Source organism: Oxyura jamaicensis, chromosome 4 (assembly GCF_011077185.1).
Source record: "Oxyura jamaicensis isolate SHBP4307 breed ruddy duck chromosome 4, BPBGC_Ojam_1.0, whole genome shotgun sequence".
NCBI classification, from domain to species: domain Eukaryota; kingdom Metazoa; phylum Chordata; class Aves; order Anseriformes; family Anatidae; genus Oxyura; species Oxyura jamaicensis.
The window spans coordinates 57319490-57337631 of record NC_048896.1 but is presented as its reverse complement, the minus strand read 5'-3'; the positions used below and the strand labels follow the sequence as shown (position 1 = coordinate 57337631).

The following is an 18142-nucleotide window of genomic DNA, read 5'->3' as shown; positions in this document are numbered from 1 at the left end:
AAGGAAAGGAAAGGAAAGGAAAGGAAAGGAAAGGAAAGGAAAGGAAACTCAGGAAGTAAGTTTACCTAGTCTAAATGTACTTTGTTAACAGCATGAAATTCTTCTTCAAAAGACTGAAGAATCAGCACCAGTTGGATGTGGAATCTATTAGCATTAATGAATCATAGCAAATTTCCTGTACAAAGTCCTGCCCAAAATATAAGATCTTTTTGTAGAATATCAACATTTGTCTTATATTTGTATGAGGAAGCATATGTATATAGGTACGTGTGCATATACATATATAATAAAAAGGTTTGCATTATAGGTGGGAGACAGGTCTCAGGTCCTCATTGCAGGAAGAATGAGTAAAGTAATGAAAATAATATATTCATGGAAATACAGCTGTTTAAACATTTCGGTATGGAGTCTTGCTCTGATCACAAAATGTCAGAATCAACACATTGGCACAAAAAGGAGAATCAAACTTGATAATTAGCATTTTAAAAAATATATTGTATATATTATATATTTTATATATTTCATATATAATTTATATATATTATGTTTTGTATTATTTTATATATATATTATATTTATATGATATATATATATATGATATATATATATATAAACTACTCTGGAATCACTGCAATTATGAGGAGCAGAAAATCAGGGAATAGGCTTTAATTAGATTACGTTTCAGTCAGGATGGAATAAACGTCACAGCGTAGAAATATCCTCATAGCCAAACACCTCATAAAGCTAGCTACAGCCAGTCAAGTACAAATGATCAGGAGAAATAAAGGACATTTAATGTTTTAGTGGTAGTAGTCAGTTCCCATTATCTCAGTCCACGTAAAATTTAAACCTGACAATGGACAGGTGTTTTTTTATAAAGCTTATATTGAATAGTGAGATAAAAAGCCACAAAGTGACCCAATGCCTTCTTGACCAGCCTGGGGTATGTCTTTGGAGTGATTCATTTGTGAAAAATCCCATTATTTAAATAACAGTTCAATAGCTCAATTATAATAATTACTTCCTTGTAAAGTTTAAACAGGAGGTTTCTTCCTTTCATTTTTAAAAGCTTTCCCTTTGAAAAATTAGTTATGTTCCAGATCAATTAAAAAAAATAAAGTTGCATTATCATGACTCAGAACTAATTCCCAAAATACAGCTGAATCTTGTTCATGCTGCCCAGACTCACAGTTGTATTTCCATAGACTGTTAGAACATCATCTTTTTGCTAGTTACATTTTTGTAAAATCTAATAGAGTATGACCCAATTTCTCCACATACACTGATGTATTTAACCTCAAGGAACATGTTGAAAAAAAAAAAAAAATCCTACACACCTCCTTGACAAAAACAAGTAGCAATACTGCATCTCCAACACTAGAATGGTCCAGCCAAGAACCCACTCAGATTCTGGTGGTGGCAAGGGAGTCAAACATCTACCAATATTGCACTGACTTAAGTAGCTCATTTACACAGAAGTCACATACATATACATACTTTCAAATTCAACTTTTCAACATCTTATTGATTTCTAAGAGAAGTATCTGACCTGAAAATCCACTTTGTTCCTATATGGATGAGATGAATGGCAGATGAAAAAGCAGTAATTTCCTTAGAGAAAAGCACTCAGCAAATGGAGAACTTCTTGTAAATTTGAAGACCTTTGTTTTACTTCCTAGGGAATTAAAAAAATAAAAATAAAAAGGCAAAATTATGAGGAAAAAAAAATTAAAAAAAAAGATTTGAGCAAAAAGTAGGACTCGAAATATATTGCTGGAATGCTGGAAAACTGCATTTGAAGTTGCTATATCAAGATGGAACCTCTCCAATAACTCTGTTAGCAAGTATGATCTTAATTCTTTGTATTAAATTGTGTTATAGAGCAGCTCCTCAGTGAAATCTTGATAGCTGAAAATCTATATTGAATTATTCTCATTGTGGAAAATCAAAACAAATGCCAATAGTAGTAATAACAATAATATATATTAGTTGCTTAATTATCTAAACAATACAATCCTGAGTGACCTGAAAGTTTTAATTTTAACTATGAAAAATCTTAGCACCTTGGCTAAAAGTAAATGTTCACATATCTGCTATTTCTGAAAACTGCATACTCTTCTGAATGTTAAGCTATAGCTCGTAGTTCTGCAATTTTGAAGATTTGCTAACAAAAACATAATCCATTATGTTATTACCTTTTTCGTATATAAGAATACAACATAAGAATATACACATGTAATCAGTACTATATTGAAATTACTAAATAATAGTACCTTTCTAAATTACAAGACCAATGAAAGCCATTTTGTCCATTATGAAGTTATATTGCTTTATAAGCTTTTTTCTTTTTTTCCTTTTTTTTTTTTTTTAAGAAACTCCAATATTTAATCATCGACAAACAGAGGTTTCTGCCATCTTTCTTCTCAAACATTTATGCCTATTTCCTATTTTTTTCTCATAAATCTTATTTACTATTTCCTTAGAACGCTTCTCAGAAATGGCATCCAGTTTCCCAACAGTTACAAATGAAGGTGGCCTCCTTGGAAGATCAGATCCAAGAGGTATTTTTGTACGTGGAAAGGCTAAGTTCATTCATTCAGTCAGGTGGACGTTTGTGACAAAAGCTATCCTGAATGTAACAGTTTTGACTATGTCAGAAATTTTTGTTTATGGCATATATGTATGCGTGTGTGCATATATATACACACACATATATACATATATATATATATACACACACAAACACTATACACACAGCAATTTTCGCTTTTTGTACATTGAACTGTATCTCATAGGGCCTGCTGTAGAAAGCACACATTTTATATTTGGCTTGGATTCATCTTGTTGTAGATAGATTCAAACTGTGATGTCTTACAGGAAATTTTCCAAGGTTCTTGGTTCTTCACTGTTTATCTGAAGTAAAATAATTTTGGACAAAAAGTTATGCCTTGCTCATGGGATTTGAAAGTAAGAAATTTCCTTTTGCATTCTGGAAACAGTGGAAAAGCTAGGGAAAAGGTAAAAAAAAAAAATGTACATTTTAGTGGTAGAAAAGTGTCAAAGTGTCTGAGGCTATGGAGGATGTCCTTATGCTGTCCAGGTATAGCTAGGTAGAAAGCAAACTGTCCTAAGTCTGCATATTTAGGATATGAATACACAGTTTACTGCTATGAGATAGCATCACTGTAGCATCACTGTAATTTATTTCATTAAATAAATAATAAAAATGGAATATGAAGTCCCCTTTGTAAATAACCTTATCTCAGCTTAGAAAAACAGTGTTATATTTATTTAAAATGAACATTTTGTTAAGGAAAAAAATCTTTGAAAAAGCAGCTTAGGATACTTAAGCATCACTGAGAAATCATTCAACTTCTCTTGAAAAATAAAATACAACCTCCAAAGCAGTGATAGCTCTTTGTGTTGCTGAACCGGTAGGCTTAGTTAGATTCATGAGCAAGGATTTTAGCTCACCAGTTGCTGTGCCCTTTGTAACAACAGGCCATGAAGTGGCTGGGTTTAGGGTCCTCCAACTTGGCCTCCAGGCTAGAAGAGCAGTTGTCCAGCTGCAGTCAGAGACGGCAAAAAGACGAATGGAAAAAGGAAGGAAGAAAATGACAGAGTGGGCAGGCGAATCTTTCAAAGTGCATGCAGCTCTCATGCGTGTATTTGACTTATCTCAGTGGAGTGTGCACTGTAGGAAAAAAACATGTCACTGCTCTAAAACTGTCTTTTCTAATTCAGTGCATCCATGTATTGTTATAAATCAGTTTCCCAGCCACTGAAAGATACAGAGACAAGAGAACAACTTTGACTGTTAGCTATCAACTCAGATAATGAAAACTTTCTTTCAGCATTAAGCTGCCAGTGTATGGGGAAAAAAAAAAAAAAAAAAAAAAATGTTTTGCATGTTTTGCCTAGAAAATGATTCCTTCAACATGCTCATAGAAACTAGACATTTACATCATTTACATCCACCTCAGTTCTGGTTTTAAGGGATTTTCAAAAGCATCTAGAATTCTGCATTACAAATTACAGCCTCTTATGTTTTTATATTCTTAAAACCCAATTATAAGGTTGCTGACAGGCAAGGCTGTTGGACAGTCAAGCATCTAAGCTGCCTTGCTTGAGCGCTTCATAGGTCAATTTATTTGACTTTCGTTAGAGGTTTACAAAGAAGCATATTGAACATTCTGTATACCTTACACTCAAGTATCCTATTTCACAACAAAGTCCTTTGCAACGTATACACACATTTTGGCAGGCACACTAACAATTTTACTATAAACCTATGTTATGATGAAAGAAATAAAAATATAATAATACTATAATCATATTATTGGAATGTGGTACTTATCCCAAGGTCAAACATATAAACCAAGGAAATGAACGAGTAGCGTGTTTACCGACATGCTTTCTTCTTATATATACCTGGCCATAGTAGGTAGTCTGCTGTAAATGCCTTGTGTTTCTGGATGAAGAGTTATTAGCATTGGGAGTATATATGATCCACCAACCTCACTTTGTCACAATAAACAAAATGCTACTGTACACAGGCATTGCAGGAAAACAACAGGTACTGCCTTCATATTAGCATCTTTGCATTTGACAGCAAAGATATATTTTGCCACACAACTAAGTCTTGGGGCAGACAGCTTATTTATATAACTTTGGTTTACCAGTTTCCTTCATAAAGAATGAAACCTTTTCTAAATGATAATCTTTTGACCTCTAACAGCTAGTGATTTACAAAGCCACAAAGACAACATGCTGTGTTTAAAAAGCTTTAAGGCGCCATTTAAAGCTTTTACGGTGAAACAGTGCTTCTAATAATACACTTGCTGCTCCTAGTTCAGACAGTTTACTGAATAAAGAAATACTTTTTATATGTTTTAAAATGAAGAATTTACATTATAAATATATTTTACTGCAACCCGTGAAAAACAGCCTGCAAAATATAGCTATGTTTTTGTAATATCTAGTAGTAAAACAACAAGCAGTGAGGGCAGAGTGGGAGAAGAGAGAGGCTGGATGAGAAACCTCTAGATGTCTGATGGGAGATAAAATGACATCTTTGATGTAAAAGCACTCTAACAATGTAAACTAGAAGGATGATGTACATAACCATTCTAGTGTAATGGACATGATTTTCATTTGGACAGATAAGATGTTATTTAGATTCTGTCATGAAATATAAGTCTTCATTTTCATTATATATTCAAGTAACTAGATTTTCCACTCAGCAAAGCAGCAGGATTAAGTTAAAGACATAGCATCAGATGCTCGAAGTTTAAATATCCTCTCTTGCAGGTCTGTGTTATGCTCTACTTAGCTGATTGTAGTAAATTTATTTCTAGGTATCTTGAATGCATAACTCATTTTCTTGCGATAAAAGCTGGCCTCTGCTCCCGTTTAGTCGCCTTTTGTGTTGGAATGGGGAGGAGGAAGCAGGACCTTATACTGATGAATCTCTTTATGTTAGCAGCCAGAGCAAGAATGTTTTTTTCCTTGTGTTAAGGAAGATGGTTAAGATTGGAACAGCATAAAAACTAGAGAGGATAATTTATTTCATGAGAACATCAAGCTATCTTTTCTATATGGTTAAGAGCCTCATCCAAAGATTCATAAAGTCTGGAGAGGTCCTGTCTGGCTTAAATATTATTCAGATCAGTCTAACAGAGAGGGTATTGGAGCATTTGTCACTAGGTAATAATGGATTTCTTTCACCTGCCGTTTTTCCTTTCCAATGGAAGATGCTATTTAGATTCTGCCAGGAAATGCAAGGTTTCACTTTTTCAGATATTAAAGTACCTAGATTTTTGCACATTGCATTACTTGTAAATAACAGTCCTGGACGTTTCCAGGACATGTTTTCTCCTCCGGCTGTCAAAATATTTAATGCTCTGAATGTTCACAATTAGGCATTTCAGTGGAAAGTGGTATATTTTGTTTATGCAGTTTTTTGAAGCAATACCTTGGTCCCACTGGGTCGTGTAATAGCAGATTTCTGTGAGCTTCTGGGACAAACTGTGGGTATATTCAGGGTACTCAAAGCCCTAAGTGCTGTGATTTTCAAGTGTAGTGAGGAGCTCTGGCTACAAGTTCACTTTCCTTTGTTGGACATGTGGATGGAATTATCATGTTCAAGATCCAGCTGTATCTTTTGGGAACAGGATGTGAATGGATGGAGGAAAGGAGTCATTTCTTGCCAGCTATAAGAAACAGTGGGTGCAATCAAGGGAATTTGCAGAGCTCATAACAAGAGCAGGAATGGAAAAGGGAAGAGCCTTCACGGCGCTATGGGGCACCTCCAGAACAGGTACTGTGGAAGAAAACTATCCTGGGGTGAGGGGAGCAAGAGAAGGAAGTAGTGATGGCCAAGTCATAGCTGTCTGGGTGTTTCAAATGACCAACAGAAAGGTGTTCTAGCATCAGTGTTCAAGACCAGTAAAGAGAGAGGAGCAGAAGCTGGGAGGAAAGCTGGGGGGGACGGGCAGACAGGAATCAATTAGCAGCCAGCACAAGCTGGTATAGCAAAGAGAAGGAGATAAATCCCTGGGAGCAGCAGGAGAGCAGAGCCAGCCGCCTGGCAGGACAAGAGGAGAAAGGACCTGATAAGAAGCTCCAGCTTCTTCCTTTGCTTTCTTGATGAGTTGAGCTCAAAGCAGTAGCACACTTCTGCAGATGCTTAACAACATAAAAGCATACTGAAGTCAGCAGACACAAAACCAGCCTAACAATATGGTATAATTTTTGTGTTCCTGCTAGAGCTGGTCAGAACATTTTTAACTACTCATAGTTTTAGCAAAATATGCTGTTTCAACCAAATTAAGACAGTTACTGGAACATGCTTTTCTCAACAAAACTTTAAATGAAAACTTCTCTAAAGACTAGTCATCTAGTGAACATTAACTGCAGAAAGAATATCTGCTTCTATACTGCCCTATTTCTCATACCATTTGAAAGAATTTGTTTTTATTTCACTTCCTTACCAAATGTAAGTAAATCTCTACTCTAAAAAAAAAAAAAAAAAAAAAATCACAAGTAGGAATTGCTATCAGAAGACCAAAAAAATCTAGTTCAGAGATCATAAAAACTAACTTTCAGAATCCTCTTTTATTCTAACCTGTTCTCCTCATCCCACTGCCACGAAAGGGCTGACTGCATAAGTTAGTGCTGAATAAGTATCAGACAATGCGTGGGCAAATTTGTCATAGAAGGGAGCAGGCAAAACATGGTCATTCTCCTCTCCACAGAGAAAAACCTACAAAACAGTAATGCATAACCTTGAAGAAAACTTTAAAGGATAGATTATGCTTGTGGAAGAGCTTTCATAATCTGTTTTCATATTGATTTATCAATCTATAATATTAATTTGGCTATCACTAACCTCACTGCCCTACATAGACACTCATATTTTAGCAGTACTTTTTCATTTGAGATTTGACAAATCCGAGAAACAATTAACCACTCTGAGAGGGAAGAGAGAGGAAAACTGCATCCCTTGCTCCTTCACCTGCTTTGTAGCAGCTTTATTTTTATGCATAATTTTCTTCATTTTATTTCCATCGTTTCACTGCTATGCTTGCTATCCCTTATTGCTCTGATGATTTCCTGATTATATTCAATCAGGAAGTGTATTCTTAATATGATCAGTATAACAGGGAATGTTAGGTTTGTTTTTGTAATCTTCAAATACTACAATCATTATCCATAACACAGAGGCATAGATCACAGGAGGATGCATTTATAAACAGCCGAGAGGAATTTTAGGTTAAACTTGAGATGAAGTTGTATAAAATCAGTAGGATTTCTTTTTTAAATGCTTCATAAGTACTGTGTTTTAATTGGGTTCCTTGGCAGAGGTAAATTAAATAAATTTACAGTGCAGTGATTTCTCACTAAACCATAGAGAATTGGTAGAAATTTCAGAAATGCCTTAGAAGCCTATGAAATTCCTCAAGGCAAAATTTTTGAAAGGTGTTTAAGTGTCCAACAATCTGAATGATCCCTGCAGAAAACTTTGAGAGTACACTGAAATCAATGAGTTAGGTACCTTGACACAGGTGAAATACCAGTCCAGTTGAATATTTAAAACTTATTACCTTTAAAAAAAAAAAAATCTGTGCCTGACAGCTTTATTATTTATGAAAATATTAATTGGATGCCTAAATAAAACACATACTTCTGAAAAGGTTACACACTTTATTAGAATCAGATTCATTTCTAAATAATGTGATCAGCAGAAGACTGAACACAGATGTTATGAGTGTAACAGTGCCCTGTGATGAACTATGTCCTCCACTCCTCCCAGTGGACTACTGTGTGGGGGCAAACTCTGAAAATGTAAAGACATAGTCAGGATGGGTAATGTAAACAAGAAGCTGGAAATAGAAATGCCTGCACACAGAAAGGATGCATTCCGAACAGCATATGCTCAAATAGAGCAAATTGGAAAATCCCCAACCTAAAATTCTTAAAGAATCAGAGCAAGAAAACCTCACTATCACAGCAAAAGCTATTAATGAATCACTCCAAATGTGACACCACACCACACCCCCTTCCTCCTTCTTTGCCCCAGCTGTCATTTCTGAGCATGATGCCATATGGTATGGGATGTCCCTCTGGCAAGCCTGGGTCAGCTGTCCTGGCTGTGTCCCCTCCCAGCTCCTGGGGCACCCCCAGCCACTCAGGGCAGCACGAGGAGCTGGAAAGTCCTTGACTCTGTGCGAGTGCTGCCCTGCAACAACTAAAACATCCCTGTGTTATCACTACCACTTTATCAAAAATCCAAAACTCAGAATTACACAAATAAATTTAACTTTATCCCAGCCAAAACCATGGCAGAAGAGAAAGACTACCATATCCCAAGCAGGTGTGTTATTAGAGCTGACACTTTACCATATTAGAACAACTCTTAAGACTTTTATTTCAGGAAAATATAAAAGTAGAATTGAATGATGATTCTAGAGGCAGAAAAAGACATAAACATCATAAAGGATAAGTTCTGAGGAACTTCTCTTTTACATAGCTTAATGCTTTTATTATTATTGTTATTTTCATTTTCATATTCAGCTGGTCAACTATTCTCTTTCTGGAAAATTGATATGTAAAGAATTAAGAAAGAAGAAATAAAACAGTGAAAAATCATCTTAGGGACTTTTTATCAGTATATAATATGTAAAGGGATTTATAAGCTGAATTAGTAATAAAGAAGTGAGTTTTAAAAGAACAATAGTCATGTTTCATTAATTACTACATTAAAGAAGACACTTATAATGGCTCCATTTTTTACTATTAAACATTACTGAACTCTAAATCCTGGCCCAAAGGACTTTATTGCAAGGAATAAGGAGGCATTTAAACATTGAGTTATGTTCAGATTTTGTTCAACATTGTCACTATTCTTTTGTATTAATAGCAGAAACGTACTCAAGCTTGCACACGTGCCACGGGTTACAAAGCATACCTCATACCTGAGTGCATACGCAGGGTTGTTCCCAGGCACTCTCACCTACGCTCTGCAATTCTGTACATAGATCAGCAAGCTAGCAAGAAAGAAATTAATAGGACAATTATGGAACAAAACTAGGATGTTGGTGACAGAAAGATTTGATATTGTTGGAGAGTGGAAGAATTAATTCTCATGCTAGTACTTCCAGAGAAAGCTAAAGGTCATATCCTGAAGAATGCAAAGGTGAAATGTTAAAAGGTTTTATGATAATGCTAATGCAGACAGGCAATTAAAAGTATCAGAGGTTTGCAAGGCTTTATAAACTCAAGTAAATTATGAGATAGGTCTGAGAAGAAAATAACACAAGAACTTTTTGGTAGATGTTTAATCCTTGATATTTTGAAACACTCTAAGTGCTCAAACAGGGTTAGTAATTTACAATTGATATATAAAGAAAAAAAAAATATTAAATGGATAGTGCAGACCTATGCACTCAGTAACACTAAAGGAGAAATATCGATAAGAAATGAGATACTTACACATAATTTAAAGCTATTTGAAATTGCTGAAGGTGGCGTGGTTTCAGGAAATAAATTGTTTCTTCAGTGGCATGCATTCTGGACAGAGGGAAGAAGAATTGAGTTAGCCCATGGGTAAAAGCAAAAGAGAATTTTAAGGAGGCTTTGAATTATCCCTAACCTTTGGTACAGCTTCTCCTCAAATTTGAAGCTCTCAAATCATTGTATTCTAGGCCATGTCCAGGATAGTTTCTTGGTAGATGAATGAAGCATTCAATGGGCATGTTTTGTAGTCAGCTGTAACCTGCTAACAATTCAGGCAATGCTTCATCCTTACCACAGACTTTGATATCATGGAGCCATGAAAGTTATCTGAATCTGTATGAGAAAACAAAGTTACATGAATTTTACCAATGACATCTTTGCATGGACTTATGACAGTCCCTGTGATACACTGTCCAACTTTGAGGTAAGCTTTTAATTTGTGCAGTGAAATTCAATGTTTCAAGAACTGCTAGCCGTCTCTGACTTAGCACAGCTGCTTGGATGGCTCCCATTGTTTTAGGAAACTTTATGACTTATAAGCCCAGAAAAAAGAGTAGGAATACTTTATCTTCATAAGGTACAGCAACTCAGGATATTCAGAAAATGTTTCTGTTTGGAACAAGAGACCAGGTCGAGGTTCATGTTACCTTTTTTTTGACTGTTCAGTTTCTCAAGAATAGGATGAGAAACAAATTCACCCCCTTCCTTTTTTTTTTTTTCTTCTTCTTTCAATGTCCTATCACATTAAGTTTTGAGCACTAACTTAACTGACTTTAGTTGTTGGTTTTCTCAGAACACCTTGTCTCCTGAGATACAGATCTTTCTTGTTAAAAGTATTTGTGTCTTAACTAGATGATGGACATTAGAGGAGCTGAAAATAATGAAATACCCTCATAACAGAAGGTTTGATCAGGTTTAATCCCTGAAACAGTGTTATTTAGAAGAAGTATTGTGTTTCCAAAGATATTATATCAGTTGTGCTTCTCCTAGAACTAGGTGTCATGTTTTTGTCTATAAAATATGGAAATTGCTTTCAGGTCTGGAGCTGAAAATAATACCTGGGTGATACATTCAAGAGAGTGTCTGTACTTGTGTCTCAGCTAGTAATCATGTTTATAAGGCTGTCATTATTGCTCTTGGTTTGAGCTACGTTAATATATATGTATTCTTCAAAAGAGAAGTACAACACAACATTTTCAAGTCTTGCAAAGTAAACTATCATCCTATGCCTTAGCGTAAAGAGGGGGAAAGTGGGCTACGAAAAGACAGGGGGCTGTTTCTCATTAACTATTGTAAGATGTCAGCAAGATTAAGGTGTCAGGGTATAGAAAGATGAAGAAGAAAAGAATTACTTAACAAATAGGCATAAATGAATATAAAATGTGAATAGAGGGTTCTAGCTCCTTCTAAGGGTAAAAATAGGCCAGTAGACATTACATTGTACTACAATCAACTCATCCACTCGATTCTGACCTTCGTCCTTATAGGTGAGAGTAGTGGGAGCAAAATGTTACCATATAGCCAGTGCTGGGAACTTTCAGAACCATTATTTCTGAAAAGAAATGAATATTCAAAGGCCCCTTTGACATAATGAAGGTTAAATCCTATATGGGATTTTGCAGGCACATGTGAGTGCTGTCTGATTTGGCTCTAAAAAGCCAGAGTTCAGCCTGCCTGTGAGCTGCTGGGGAACTATATGGCCATGTTAGTGCAGGGCTGAGCTCGTGCTTAATGAACTGGGGAGAAACGGGATGTATTACATTGCTATCTCACAAATGCAACTACACAAGGTGGGCAAAGTAATCGGTCTGCTAGAAAGAAAATACAACATAGACATATACATACAAAGTCACTTGCCTGCAAGTTATTTCACAGCTGACTCTTGGAAACCACCTTGGCTCTCACCAGCTAATTGCCAGGTTGTACCACTTAAATACCTGTCCCCTTGCCTGGAAAATATTCAAATTCATCTAGTGAACAGTGTTTACCCCCCAAGGAGAGAGAAATGACACCATTTTGTCTGAAGAACACACAACTCCAGACAAAGATCACTATTAAAAAATTGCTGTTTCTTCAGGGAAATAAAATAAAATAAAATGAACAGGCAGCAATAAGCAGTAGAGTAGAAATATGGTACCACTTCAGAACAACATTACTACCCGTGTAGTACCCAATGTAGTAAATGAGACTTAGCAAATTACGGACAGCATTTTAAGTTGTTTTCACCTGACTTTAATTCAGAATGGTCACTTTTAAATATAGCGGCCTTCCATGCTTAGATTGCTGCTCCACGGCTGTGAGCAGGCATTGTAAGAAACCTGCAATTCTGAAACCTAGAACCGTTTCTAATGTCTTGCATTGATTTTAGTCAATTTAGCCAAGCTGATGTAAAACCCAGTATGATTGCTTTGTATCAGATTTATGTGGATAGGAAAAGATGTATCTGTTTCCTCAGCAACAGTTTCAGCCCAGAAATTGTGGAGGCAATGCATAGTAGCTTGTGCCCAGCCTTCAGCAATAACAATTATACAGTTTTAAAACTAACGCTGGTAGAAAAAGAATATGTACACGTTGTTCACAGGTGACTCTATATCACGTTTTCATACTGATAGGATCAATTTAGGTCCCATGACATGTTTAAAAAAAAGGAATACAGCAGAACCTTAAACCCAGCATAAAATATTTACCTCACACTGTCATTAAATTGATACATCTTATGTCTAGTTTTGTGGTCTGTGGTCAATGAGCAGATCAAGCACAAATTTCCTTTGCATTTAGTGAGATACTGTTTGCTGATAACAATGCTGCTGATTGAAGGAGAGAAAACAAAAACTTGTTTTTGATAGCTAAATTCATAATCCTTCATTTTATAAAAGTGTGCTTTTTGCTATACTGTCATCTTTTTGTTTTGTTTGGAAATGTCCCTCTCTGTCCCACCATGTTACAACAGTTTTACTCTACTTCCCATCTGCTGTCTTTGAGAGATCAATTGCAGGGTATTCATCAGTGGAAATATGAGGCTTTTGCCACAGTTTCTCTAAAATTCATTTCCTCAGTCACATACAAGCTGAAATGGGTCAGTTTTCACTGGCCTTGGCATTAAGCCTCTGTGCTCTCTCATGAGCCCTGTTCAATAATTTAGAAGGGGTGGGAGTGAGAAACAAATTATGTGACTATTAATTCCAGTTTTCTTGTTCAGATGCCAGTGCATCAAAAATAGATCTCCCCAGGCCAGAGCACTTTGTCATGCTATCTGGAGTAATACTAGTTTGTGAATTATGTCCGCTCAGTTTAGTGTCTCAGTTTGGTCACATTAATCTCTTTGACCACTGCCTTAATCACTGAACTCTTCCATCTCATTTTTCATCTTACAGAAAGAAGCTGTCTGACTTTTGTCTAGTGCCTGGCACCACGATTGCTCTGATGACCCCATAGTAGTGAGAGGAACCCAGAGGTCTCACAGGCAGCAGAAGAACCAGCCACCAAGGGTACTGTCTCATCGAGCTCAACAATCTCATCTCTTCCTTAGGTGACCATACTAATATCACAGTAATCCCAGGTGATGTAAGCTATCCCATTTGACCTACCTCAAGACATTAACAACTCTCTGCCTATCCCAAGCTGCATGAACACCAAATAATTGTGAATTCATGGGCAAAAAATAATTACTAGAGAACTCTGTACTTATATATGAGTTACATCACCAACAAGATGCTTTTCTGTGTTCTCACATTGAGAAAATAGACAGCTAAGCATATTGCATTTACTCTTTGTATATAATCTTGATAAGCCCACTTTGTAGGTATAATTTTGTAACCTATTTTTATGTATCTGTCTATATTTTAATATGCTTCTTCATAAACTAATAAGTATTAAATTATATTAAAAATTACAAATTGCATTTAAAACAGATATTTATTTCCTATGAAATGTGTGTAATTATAAGAAAAAGTTCTTTCTACTATGGAAACCTATAAAAGTTATGGACTAGAGACAAATCTATCTGCTTCTGATACAAAAACCTATAGTAAACACAAGCACCTAGATACCACAGTAAGGTGTCAACTCTCAGGATATTTTAGAAACTAGCCAGCACACAATGCAGGAAATATTAGTTTGCTTATAATTTCTATTATCTAGAGGTCTTTAGAAAAACATTTTATCAAAGAAAAATTGCACCTTTTAGTTTTGTTCTCAGAAAAGATATCAGGTCATTGTATTTTATATCTGCCGTAAAGGAATAAGAGAATGTAGATCCCCAAGAAAACAAGAACAGTAGTATTGGGGTAAAATAAGGACTAACTTTTCACTGCAGACAAAAAAAAAAAAAAAAAAAAAAAAAAAGCCTAACCATTCCATTTGTCAGCCCTTATTTATTTTACTGTTGCCTCTGACTTCTTAACTTCCCTGATAAAACAAGTGTAGGTTTTTGTTTCCCTCAGGAACTAAGCAAATGGATAAATTCCCATAAGAAAGCAGTCCCAGTTCATGAATGTATGTATTCCTATGGCTATGAATTCCTTTGGGCTTTTGAAAATTATTGAAGTCAATAAACCTAAGATTTTGAGAGAGAAACTTACTAAGAACAGAAATGTGGAGTTAAGGAACAGTGTCCCAGAGAGGTATGTCACAAATTTAAGAAAGATGTCAGGATTTCATTTCTCCTTATATGGAAGTGATAAGTTGTGTTAAATAGAAATTTATGTATATGTAGTAGAAGGATGACATTCCAGGACGCTGCATGATGAATTAGATGCACTCATAGTGCTGGAAAGGTTGTTTCACAATTAAACCAGCTATATCTGAGAATCTACTCACCTTTACGAGAAGGACCAGAGGGGAAGAATCTGTTACAGACACTGCTATGTTGCTCATAATAGTACAGAATTAAATTGTACAAGCACTAAAATCAGCTTTCCACTAAGTATATTTTAAAACAGAATGATTTAGCCTGTTAGGGTCTTCTGCAGTTGATAATGAAAAAGACAATGAAACAGTCAAGTACAATACTGTAGACAGTGAAATGCAAGTACTAATATTACCAACAAATATCAAACAACAAATTTTGCTTGGACATGACCAGTAGCTTTTGAACATTATAAGCAGACCAAGGTGATCAGCAAAAGTTGGTTTTCCTCATGTACTGGGCATTAACGTCCCTTTGGGTATGCTAATAACATTGCAAAAATCAGTCTCTTACTCTATGAAGCTATACCTGGAACAGATATCAAAAAGAACCTGAAATGTAGATTAGGGTCTCCTTTTGGGGGAAGAGCCATGAAGAGCCGACATGTGAATCATACTCAGTATTTCCCTATCTAAACGTCAGCTATGTTAAAAATGGTGAGAAATTTAGAGACACTGCTAAATTCAAAGTAATAGCCCATCAGGACAGTAAATCTCCAACTGCCCTAAAAGAGCTTTTTCAGCAGTTAAGTTACCAAAGTTTATTTCCCCAAGGTAAGCTCTCAGCAAGTGCTTGGATGCTGTTCAAACACTTCTGAGTTTCTTGCAAAAAGATAAACCATAGCTTTAGAGACAGAAGTAACAAGGGCAGTTCAAGAGTAGAATAATACCTTAAGCTTTCTATCTTTACTAGCACAGTCAAAGAAAAAAACACCTTTCGGCTTAACAGAAGGTCATAATGACCACGGTGCTAGTGCCCTGTTGTATTGAAATCACAAATCTGACAGCATGCCTATGCCAGTAGGAATCTGAATGAAATAGTGAGGAATAACTACAGTTTTGAAAGGGCTCTATTTGTCACTGCTTGGGCTGTTTGGCTCTGTCAGTGATATACTGGTGGAGAAAATATTGCTGTTGAGCCTTGTCACTGCCTATAACCTCTCAGGCCAGTGACAGAATAAAAAGTGGGAACATTTTAGGAAATTACATTATAGCCTAGTCTTTGCTCTGGGGAATTCCTTCAGAGATCAAGCACACTAGAAACAGGTAAACAATTCCTGTGAAGGGAAGACTTGATCCCAGAGTCTATGCAGCATACCATAGACATTTTCGCTGTTTGAAAACTCATCTCTCTATGGATGCCTTATTTACCAGACATGGCAGCAATCAATGTCCAAAACAAGACTGACGAGTCAAGATTTTCTCATTCACTGAAAAGGCAGGGATATAAACTGCATGTATACAGAAACATAACTAGGTTATACTGCAGGTACCTGCACTCTTACACTCCTAACAGCTAGTATTTTAGAAACAAATGTATATTAGCAAAAGTTTATACTATCTTTTTTGTTGCCCAGTAAGTCATAACTAATTAAACTTACTGATACCTCTCCACAGGAGGAAATGAGAGAAAAAGGAGACATGTAAGAACATTTTAAGGATTGCCAGGAAGATGCAGTAGAAGTATGTGTGAGCGAGAGACTGTAACAGTTCTTGTGGAGTCATAAATCACATCACGAGTGTGGTCTAGGACTCATGAATGATACATCTGTGCCCTCCATCCTGGCACCTAAGAGGTGTAGATTTCCTGGTGTTTTTCTGTTTATTCCATGTTTACTATACTTTCACAGTAGTAGTTACAACTTGAATTGTAATATTAGGTTCCTGTGATTAGAGTAACGAATGCCATCTACCTTTGAAATGCAAAGATGTTATTTCAATAATCATTACTACTTAAACTATGGTCATCCATTATTTCAAAAGAAAAAGCCTTCCCATGGCAGGGATTGTGCCAATATGAGCTGAGGGTCTAAGCTCATAGTCATGCACAGGGATAGATTGCTTCGCCCACTCCTCTTAGACAGCATGACTACCTTGAGTGCCAACTCATGGTATCGGCTGTGCTCTCTAACAGACATTGTAATTTCTTTGGGACACAGCCACTTAAGTAGCTTCTATTTGTACAGCACCTAGCACTGTGATTTCTGCTGAAAGCATGTAATTTAATTAATGTATTATATTCTTAACTGAAGCCCTAATTCAAACATGTCAGAAATAATGAAATTAGATTTGACCAATAATTACATCATTACAGATATGGTAGATCTGAACATCTCAAAGCAAATGTGGTTACTAGAATTTCTAGAGATAATGATTTTGAGAAGTGTTCATTTTCTCTGTCATTCTCACTGGCCAGTTAATGTTGTCTCTATCAGATTAACAATGTAAATCAAGCAGTGATGTCAATTCACCTTTTCAAAAAATACCAAAGTAACTGTAAAGTTTGATATAAAAACTGTGGTGTCTGCTTAGTTTATCAGAAGTTATGGCAGCGAGTTCTATAATTTTGAGTATGTTTATTAAATTAATATAAGATGCATGAAAGAACTACACAGAGTTACTTCTGTGTTTCCTCCCTTCAAAACTGCAACTGGGCCAGTAACTCTTAGTACAAAGTTAATTTAGTCAAGATACTTGAGAGCCACTTGGCTCCGTTTCTAAATTCTTCCCTTTGTCCTTCGCAAAGCTCTTTGAAGTGTTACTCTGTGAGGTGGATGTTGTAATGAGCCTATTTCTAAGAGGATCAAAGTAGCAGAGCTGCCCAAAGCAGCATCAAAGATGCAACAACAGAGAGCCTTTAATGAGCAAGAAGGACACAACTGTCTTTTCCCCAAAATAAAATCCTAAAACAGGATTTAGATTAAATATTTAAAAATGAAAATTATTATATTTTGTCTGTAACTCACTAACAGAAAGCAAAAACCTCAAAGTGAGGAGAAAAATTCTGCAGCTGACACTGCTAAAATGTAATGACTATCATTTGCTCAATGCTCCACCGCCATTTAATGAAGTCCACATACCTGTGGCCTAAGCTAAAGGTGGCAGCCCCAGCTGGCGCAGGCAGGATAGCAGCCCCACGCTAGAGCAGATTCCTTTCCCATGGATATGAAAATAGAAAGCAAACATGAGGCAGGAAGCTGCGGGAACACTGCAGAGAAGGCAGCTCAGGGAGGGATATGGGGGTGGGGTGGGAGAAAAAAAAAGGAGTGGGAGGGAGGACTGGACATGTAAATTATGTGCCAGGAAATGAATTCTTTATAATGTCCCTTGCCAGAAGCTAAATTGTAACAAATGTAAGCTGTCTTTTTTCCCCCTCTCTTTCTATCGTTCCATAGTTCCTCCGAGGGTCAGGGAGGAAGAAGCAGGAACAGGAAGAGGG

The 18142-nt window shown here is 36.2% G+C and overlaps 1 long non-coding RNA gene across 3 annotated transcripts in view; it reads right to left on the bottom strand.

Moving 5' to 3' along the window:
* Positions 1-17918, bottom strand: part of LOC118166378 — a 26873-nt gene extending 8955 nt beyond the window's left edge. Inside the window, exons 1-4 of one of the 3 annotated variants that reach the window (XR_004750474.1) lie at positions 17784-17918; positions 9994-10071; positions 3475-3694; positions 1550-1675 (exon numbers count right to left, since the gene is read on the bottom strand). This is a non-coding gene — a long non-coding RNA (uncharacterized LOC118166378). Of the gene's footprint in view, positions 1-1549; positions 1676-3474; positions 3695-5974; positions 6113-9993; positions 10072-17783 lie in introns of those variants that run through there. The other 2 variants (XR_004750476.1, XR_004750475.1) reach the window with 2 other exon arrangements.
* Between the last annotated feature and the right edge of the window lie 224 nt (positions 17919-18142).